Source organism: Amblyomma maculatum, chromosome 3 (assembly GCF_055883805.1).
Source record: "Amblyomma maculatum isolate TAMU_Amacu chromosome 3, ASM5588380v1, whole genome shotgun sequence".
In the NCBI taxonomy this organism is placed as follows: domain Eukaryota; kingdom Metazoa; phylum Arthropoda; class Arachnida; order Ixodida; family Ixodidae; genus Amblyomma; species Amblyomma maculatum.
In genome coordinates, this window is record NC_139346.1 from 6,872,585 (window position 1) to 6,882,130 (window position 9,546).

The following is a 9,546-nucleotide window of genomic DNA, read 5'->3' on the forward strand; positions in this document are numbered from 1 at the left end:
CTCGAGACCGGCCGTGACACCAGTTGCTGGTGGCGCCCTCTGCGCTGCGGCGCCTCCGCCCACGGCCGGTCTCCTCGAGACCGGCCGTGCTCCATCATCGCAAAAGCGGCCCCTCGCTCCCATGCATTTCGCGGCGCTATGATGGCTAGGCGTGGTCATGGCCGGTCTCGAGGGATAGGGCGCGCGCTCTTTTTTACGGCCTTCTCAATCGCCGCGTGAACAATGGGAATTTTTCTCCTTGAGTCACGCTCTCCGCCGCCGCAAGGGGCGCGACCTGCTCACCGTTCGCTCCGCATCTGCTTCAGTGGCGGCGGGTAGCTTTTGCCTGATTTCGCGCTGTCGCCCGCGGGTTTCGTGGTGAGTGCAGCCCCTAAATGAAAGATTACAGAAGGTAGATGCTGCAGCGGCATCCTGTCAACGTGCTACACACGTGAATGGAGTCTTTATATTAAAAAAACACTCTCGCTCAGCAAACGTTCGACAAGCATATGACGTGTATTGCGGCATGGTATCTACTTTTGTTCATTTTAATCTGAATTTTTTCCCAAGCCTGTACAAGAAGATGAATAAAAAAAAGTGATCACATCGAAGCTTCTTCAAGGCAAACATAACAGCGACAATAGCAAAACCGTCTTTCAGCGCTAGATGAGAAACCATTGATGTAGCACCGAAGATGAAAATAATTTTATAAAAATGTAATGTAAGTTGCACAATGCTTACATGACATAAAAACGCTTTTAAGTTTTGTTATCAATTTTACTATAATTTATAGACCAGCAAATGTTTTATGTTGTATTATAAACATTATTTTAATTTTGCAAATAAACGTTGGTTTAATGAAATGTTTGCATGATATAACTATTTCATGAAAAAAAAAGAACAGGAAATCTATTTCAAGCACTTATTCCTAGCAATATTTTCTTTCTTTTTCTAGTATGTTTTTGAACTAATAATTACTTGTAACTATCTGTGCAGTAATGCCTGCCTTAGAGAGCAATCGCTGCCCCATTATTTTGGTAGAATGCTTTGCTTATTACACATTCGGCACTGTTACTCAAGGGACACTCCTCAATAATGGATATAAAAACTTTTCTCTCTGCTATTTATTCAGAGGTGACTATAGGAGTTGTATGTCGCGCTGTATTGCGTAGCTGTGTACCGTCACCAATGGTACGTAGGCTACATGCTCGTGCAGGGTTGTTTTATCATTTTCAAGAACGCTAGTATAATGCTGCACATATATTAGATATACGTTGTTAAAATATTTATAGAAAGGTTATGCTAACGTTTATTTATAGCTCTATTAGGCGTTAAAAAAAAAGAACGTTAGGAACACCGAAATAACATTTGACCAAAACTGAAATTGAACACTGCTGTAATATTTTGAGCGATAGCTGGGCCGAAATGGAGGAGAACAAAAAAAATTAATTACAGTAGTGCCTCATTAATATGGACAGTTTTGTTCTCGAGCAAATTTGTCCTTAAAACGAGTTATCCGTAATAACGAATCGCGAATAAAATTTTTTCAAATATTATGTTTGATAGGATCCGCTTCTGCGCATAGTGGGGCTCATTGAAGTTGGAATTAGACAATATTTTTGCAGCTCCAATCTCATTATCCTCGTTGTAATTATGCCTGAAATAACATAGTTCCGCTTCACTCGCCTGGATACGCTTGATGGCATATCTTATGTTTAGATGACGTACCCTTACCACGGCTGTTCATGCGATTGAATAGCTTGGTCCCCAGAAAAACTGCCCAGAATTCGAGTTGTCCATATCAACGCGGCTTATGTTAACGATTGAGGAACTTTAGCTGGTGTAGATAAATTTCCGGTCTGACCTATATGTATACGGTCTTGCGGAATATTGATGTCTGCCTTTTTTTTTTTTTAACAGACCCACTTGAGTGGCGCCGGGTAGGCCGCTACACGATTGTTACAGGGTTGTGGCGGCCACCCGTGCCCTGGGGCACCTGAGGAGGGCACGGGCAGCGGCGTCCAGAAAGCGTACCGCACACGTGGTAGACAGATTGGGTATTTTCTTTTTTTTTTTTTTCCTTTTTCCCCCGCTTCTTGCCCGTGCACACAGATGGACTCGGGTGCCATCAAGAAAGCACTTACAGGAACCATCTGGGACGGTGCTTTAAAGTCATGAACGCGTGCGCTAAAGCGCGCCAACCTAACTTCCATTTCCTTCCATTCGCCTGAGCGATCGGCAGCCCGTGCTTTGCCGGCTTTTTCTCGAGACTAGCGTTTTGTTCCCGGACTTGGTGCACACGCCGCGTGCACTCATCGCACTATGCCGCTGCAGCCAGCGTTGTGCTTTGTGCCGTGAATTTTGGTGTGGATTTCGACCCGTTCCAAGCTTGCTCTGATTACGTGTTGTGTGGCGGTGTGGACTGCTCACCGCCGACTCTTCGACGCGCCGATGGTGTACTGTTGCGTACCACTGTGCAGGTCGCAGTTGGGTAAGACTCAGGGTATTTCTTTCCATCAATTCCCGAGTGATTCAGAACTGTGTGCAAAATGGCTCAAAAACATCTCCAGGGCAAATTTCGTCGTGAATGACAAGTCGGCATCGAGTGTTGTTTGCAGTCGGCATTTCCTCGCTGGTGACTATGTTTCAGGGTGCCGCGTCAGAAAACTTTTACCCGGTGTTGTACCAACTGTGTTTGATGACTACCCGTGCTACCTGGCGCCGAGTGCGAAAAAACCTCGCAAGGATCCTGCAACCAGGACATCTGTTCCTGTTCGGAAGCCAAGTAAGCGCAAAGCGGAATCACAGGCGAGTACGGACACTTGCGAAGTGGAAGACGACTTTGCCGCACACAATCCGAGCACCTCCACGCAGACCACGAATATTGATGTAAAGCGAGCGAGTGGGTATGTATCCCTAATTGGGAAGCTTCGGAAACAGGTTGCCTACCAGCGCTTAAAATGTTGCAAGATCCAGCAACAGCTCGACGCCGAAAGAAAAATCGTCGCGTTCTATCGCGAAGATCAGAGGCAAGCGTCAGTCAAGAAAATTGTTGGCGAGGCCGGAAAAGGGGACAAAAAAGCCACCTTTCTTTTACATCAGATAGACAGTTATCGGCAGAAGCGACCCACCTATCCAGAAGAGGTTATAAGGGAGTGCGTTGTGTGGCGCTTTCTTTCGCCTAAAGGGTACGACCATGCCCGGACGTCTCCGCTACTGACGCTACCTGCCAAGAGCACTCTTCAACGGTATATGGGACCTAGCCCTACGTCATCAGGGATGAGTGCTGCGATGAGAGAAAGGTTGACGTGTGAAGCTTCACTGCTGAGCAGCAAGCAACACATGGCCACGTTAATTATCGACGAAGCCAGCATCAAAGCCAAATGCATTTATGACAGAAAATCTGATGCAGTGTTCGGCTTCCGAGACAAACCTAATAGTGACACTGCCGGCAATTCAAAGGAGATCCTTGCGAACAGAGTCCTTTGCTTTGTGCTTAATGGCATCTGCAGTTCCTATAAAATTCCCTGGGCGTACTATTTTACGAAGCAGCTGAGCGGGAGAGACCTATTTGCTTGGACAAAGGAAGTAATAGTTGCCGTTGAATCATGCGGCTTTTTGGTGGTACGCATCGTGACGGACAATTATTCTGCGAACACCACTATGTTTAAGCTTATGGGCAATGGCTGCCTGTCTACAGTGGTGAATCACCCACACGATCCTGATCGAGTGATTTTCCTCAGCTTCGATCCTTGCCACGTGCTAAAAAACATTCGGAGCCAGTTTCTTGAGCGCGAGCTGACAGATGGTTCGGGTATCATCAGCGGGGCATTTGTCCAAAAACTTTACGAGCTCCAGAAAGGAATGACGGTCAAGCAAGCACGGAACCTAACCAGGAAGCATGTTTACCCGTCAAATCTTGAAAAGATGAATGTGCTGCGGGCTGTGCAAATATTCTCGCCCCTGGTAATCGCAGCAATAGAACATCTGCAAGAAAACACAAAAGGAGACCCTGCCCTCTACATATTCAGACAGGCTAGCTCCACAATCCATTTCATGAAAACAATCAAACAATGGTTTGATATTCATGACACCACTTATGCTGGAAGCGGTAAAAAGAGACCAATAAATGACGCAAGTGATACTCGATTGCAGTGGCTTACAATTGAGTTCACCTGCTATATCGAAAACATCCAAGAAACTTCAAGGGCGTTAAAGCAGGACACTTTCATCGAAGAAACATATCAAGCACTACTGTTCACCACGAAGTAGAATACCTTCTGCGAAAAGGTGTCGGCTCCGTCCTCACCAAGAAACTCAATAGCGACCCCATTGAAGCTCTCTTCGGAAAACTAAGGCAAATGTGCGGAGGGAACGACATGCTAGATGCGAGAGCCGTAACAGCGGCACTTGACCACATTGTCAAGATGGAAGTTTCATCTGGGAGCCAAATCAAGGCACCTAGTGTCGACACCGACGAAATCATTTCAGCTCTGCCGCAATCAGTAACTGAGGAATTGAAAGAAGTGATGGTATCTCCTGTCATTACCCACTGTCACGTATTCTGGTTTAGCTTACGTCGCTGGATACATTGTGAAGTTAATCAGTGACTTCGGGTGTGACGCTTGTGCTATCCTTCTTGAAACCAGCGAAAGAAGCAGCCCCATGTACACTATTCTGCGAGGACAAGATTCTAGCGGACTACATTATCCAAAAGCAGAGTTTGTAGCCCTCTTGGACAAGGGTGTGTCTTTTTTTGAAAAAGCTGTCGTGCACCTACCACACACAAATGTCCTTGAAGTCCTTCAAATCTTAATCCAGCCAGAACTTGAGAACTCACCTTTGCTGAGTTGCCCGGAAGGCATTGACAATAGCCATGCTATAAGGTCCGCTTCTTTAATATGTGAGAAATTTCTCAGAATCCTTCTTGTCAATTATGCTAAGAAAGTGACAGACAGGAACGAAAGGCCAGCTCCTTATGTGCACAAACCGTCCAGAAAGATTTTGAGACTTTAATTTTCTAGCTGCATGTACTGTTTTGATGAATGAGTGCAATGTGTTAACTTTGAAGGACATTTTTTTTTATTGCTTGCCGCTCTTTTCAATTATGCATATCTGTTTGTGCCCATTTCCTTGATTAAATGTTTTTTATCACTGTATTAAACTGACTACGACTGTCTACGTGTGCGTCAGTCGCGAGACTACGTATACATCTGCTGTCTTTCAACCTACTGATTTTTTTTAAACGAAGCTAGAACAGCCCACTTCACTAGACAACTGAAATTTTAACTGTATGCGTAAATTTTTGTTCCTTACTCTGAATCCGAGACGTGCTATGAATTTTCGTCAGGGCCTCTTTTGCTCTAAACGAAAACGGCAGCGGTTGACAGAATATCCACCGAACAGTTTGCCATGCACTAGCGTCAGGTCGCGCTATACACGCTTACAGCTTTCAAAGGCACAGTGCATAAAATGGTACATATAGTTTTGTGAAAAATTTAGGGGCAAAAAGTGTTGATGTAAGTGCACCCGAAACTTCATTCGACCGTGCGCGACAGCACTGACGAAGGCGCGCGCGCTCTCGCGCGCACGCGCATTATTGACTATTTTATTGCTCATACACGATAAATCAGACGCTGATTACGGCTTCTTCCTATAAGCCATATGGGGTGAAATATCAGGACCTGCCGGTTGCAACCGATGCGGGCGGAGCGAAGAGCGAGCGCGCGTTTCCCTTGCGCGTGAACGGCTGTAGCGGAGGAGCAGCAGTGGGGCGGTGGCGACCCCACCGAGGCGCGGCGGGCGGTGGAAACAGACCCCATTGGAGAGGCCGTGAGAGAAGAGAGAAACGCGCTCTCCCTCGAGACCGGAGAAACGCGCTCTCCCTCACGTATGCATATGCACTCAGTATTTCGGAAGTACTCAGTATTTCTTTGTTGAAGCGCGCGGGGAGAAAATATTAGAAATGGTGTTGACGGCAGCTTAATGATGTTAATTGAATTTACTATTACAATATATATGTTGTAAAAGCGGTATTATGCATATATTCATCGGCGGCAAAACATGAGAAAATATTTTTTTTTTGTTTTTTTTTTAAAGTGCCTCATATATGTCACAGCATATATGCGGGTCTAACTTTTATCTGTTTGACACCAGCTACATTGGTCTTCGATTCCATGACGCGTCCTGAAAAGTTTCGTCCACGTTAGTACAACTAACAGAGCTTGATGCGAGGGCATCGACCGCGTCAACATTTCATGACCATAAAAAGTTAAGAAATACTCAACAGAAACCTCTGGGGCAGCAGTGTCTGAGCCAGCAGTTCCTCCAGGGCCTTCAGAAACGCATAGAAAAATTGCGGAAGGTTGGGAAAAGTGCACTTCAATTTTTTATCATTGTCATAACGAGGAAGTTCTCTCCGAAAAGAATTATTTTTTTTACTATGCTTTCAGAAGGCTAGCCAGTTCTGTGCCAGAGAGTTCTGGCTTGCATGTGCAAAGTTCACCAGTAAAGGAATGTTCATCTCTGAAGCCTTTCCCTAAACGAAGGCACTTGCACGGCAAATGACCCCATTACAATCATTGACTTAGAAAGGCACAGTTTTGCCCTATCTCTCATTTCACCAAATAATTCAACAGTTTCTTTTTTTTTTTACTGAAGGGTATAGGATGATGCCTCAGTAACCTGTGATTCATTGATAATGGTGCCTTGCAAAGTAACTCAGGGGATGAATTTAGACAGGCAAGGTAGAGCAATAGGGCTAAAATTTTATATGGAGAAAATGAAAGTAACACTTAACAGGCTAGGATTGCAAATAGGAGTTTACAATAGGTAGCAAGGACCTGGAAGTGGTTAGGAAATATGTCTTATAAGTACAGGTATAACAATCTCCTCTCTCTTCGATGGCAGTCAAATAATTAGAAAAATAAAATTGACTTGGAGTACATTTGGCAGGTACTAGCTCTCAGATCATGAATGGCCCAGTAGTATACCTCAAGAAGTAAATAGTATATGTGACAGCTGTATCTTTTCGGTACTGCCTATTGGGCAGCAATGAGAAGGCTAAAAAAAAAAAAGGTTTCAACAGAACTTTTAGACAATGCAGACAGTTTTGATATAGAAAACGATAGGTTTAACACTAAGAGACAGTAAGTGAGCACAGAGAGTGGTCAGGAATAAACGGGAGTTATTAATATTCTAGTTGAAACCAAGAAGAAATGGACATTACAGGGCATTTCATATTCAGGCAAGCTAGCCGATGGTTGCTATAAGGTAACTGCATTGCATTTCAAGAGAAGGCAAACGTCACAGAGGGAGGTAGAAAGGTGGGCGGATGAGATCAGGAAGTTTGTGAGGACTAGGCGGGTGCAGCTGGCACCAGAAACGGTTAATTAGCTGATGTATACGGCAGAGGTCTTTGCCCTGCACACCTGATGGCAATGGTGTGCATTGAAAAGCACTCATAATACTTCCCCCCCCCCCCCCCCCCAAAAAAAAAAAGTGTTTGCCATGTTATGTCATTATTGCTATGCATACACCTGAGTCACGCGCACTGTATGCCATGTGCGAATGATCCTTTCTTTAGCTGGTTTTTACAGACAGTGCAGACTATATATCTGGAAATTAGAGTATGTTTCTGGTGCATTTTTTATTGCATGCATAGTTCATCTGTCTTTAATTCCTGCATATCGCTTCATTTTTTTGTTCTTCTTTGTAATGAAATTTTGTTCATTTCATTGTAAATAATGTACATAATAAATAAACTTGAATTTTCAATGACTTCGAAGTCTTCCCTGCATATCATGCCTTCTTCAAGAAAATGAATGCATAGATTGCTTTTACTTGCATAGAAAAGTTGATGCATGGTGTGAAAGCTACAGGTACTGTATGTTCTGCTAAATTTATGAAGGGCATGAGGTTATGCTTTCAGTTTAGAGATTTTGTTTTTAATTATATCAAGCAGAAATCTTCACCATTTGGGGTATAGTTTATGGGAAAATCCTCAGTTGGTTCCAGCTAGAGCCAGTTAGGTCCAGAATAGCCCCACGAGCTTAACTAGCTGGTCAAGATTTTTGTCCTGTTAGAAAAAATTGAATTGTTTAAATTAGAACGGTATGATCGAATGAGAGCAGGCATAATAAAAATGCAGCTTTGATGAATGCTGCTGTGAGAGACATGGTAAACATTACTGTTATAATTAGCTTATTTTCTTTATTTCTTTTTCTTAACGGTGTAATTAATATTGTTAATAAGTGGAAGCAAACCATTTTTCTTGCCCCAGGATATGGTATTGAAGACTGCGTGAAACACCTGAGCTGCAGCTAGAAGAAAATATGAGCACAGCATAAGATCGAACAAGGGGTATTAGGTATAGGACCATATACATATGTATAAAATGAAATAAAGTAAGATCCCGAGAGTAAAATGGATATATATATATATGTGTGTGTGTGTGTGTGTGTGTGTGTGTGTGTGTGTGTGTGTGTGTGTGTGTGTGTGTGTGTGTGTGTGTGTGTGTGTGTGTGTGTGTGTGTGTGTGTGTGTGTGTGTGTGTGTGTGTGTGTGTGTGTGTGTGTGTGTGTGTGTGTGTGTGTGTTTGCCAGCTGGTGAATTCCATGACGACCTCATCATGAAGGTTTTGTGCATGATCGAGGTAAGTGCCGACGAAACGCCATGCCAGCTAAAAATGTGCCATTTTATTAGCTGCATAGAATTAAGTTGCGCAATATGCAGCTATAGATCGGTAAGCCTATAATTTTGATGATCGGCGTAGCTCCGCAAATGCGCGGTTCGAATGATCACAATTAAAGGAATCGTTCAAGAGCAATATCTCTAAGCTCACATCGAGTGCACATAGTAAGTTTGTATAATCATCACGCACATTTTGTTGCCGCAGCTATATTATAGTGTGAAACTGAACGAGATTCGCGCGCTCTTTCGGCGAAGATTTGCAAAAAAAAAAAAAAAGTGAATAAATAGCTGAAAAGACTAAAGCCCCTCATTGAGGGGCTTTAGGAAAGACTGCTTATGCTAGCATAAGGAATTTTAAGTTCCCGCTGCTGGCTAGCTACAACGAGTGCAGGGTACACAAGCGGCCGTTATGGCTCCAAAGTTGAAGCAGGCGACTTACCTCGGCGACGCTAGCGACGCTTTCCGCGTAGCCACAGCGCCGGAGCAAAGCTTTTTTTTATGTGTTTTTTGCCGATGCCATGACGTCAACGGTCACGTGAAAAGCGGAGGCTCCGCCCATGGAGGAAGAAAAAAACTAGGAGGGAGTGCCGCGGCGGAAAAGTGAAGCCTAGTCATAAAAAATATAATGGAAAGAATCATTTGGTGTGAATGTAGCATCACCCCTATAGGGTGCGTTCCAAACGGCCCCATCTTTATTGGAATGCTCCGTCGCTTCTGCGCATGCGCCAGCTGAAAGAAGTGAGGAGGAATAACTTGCCGGACATGACGTAAACATTGTTTTATGTTTTCTTTGTAAAATGTCTGCCGCTTCTCGTCGCTGTTTCTAGCGATAGGCCGATAGCTGGTCGCCAGTGTCGCCGGCTCCGTGATCGCTCG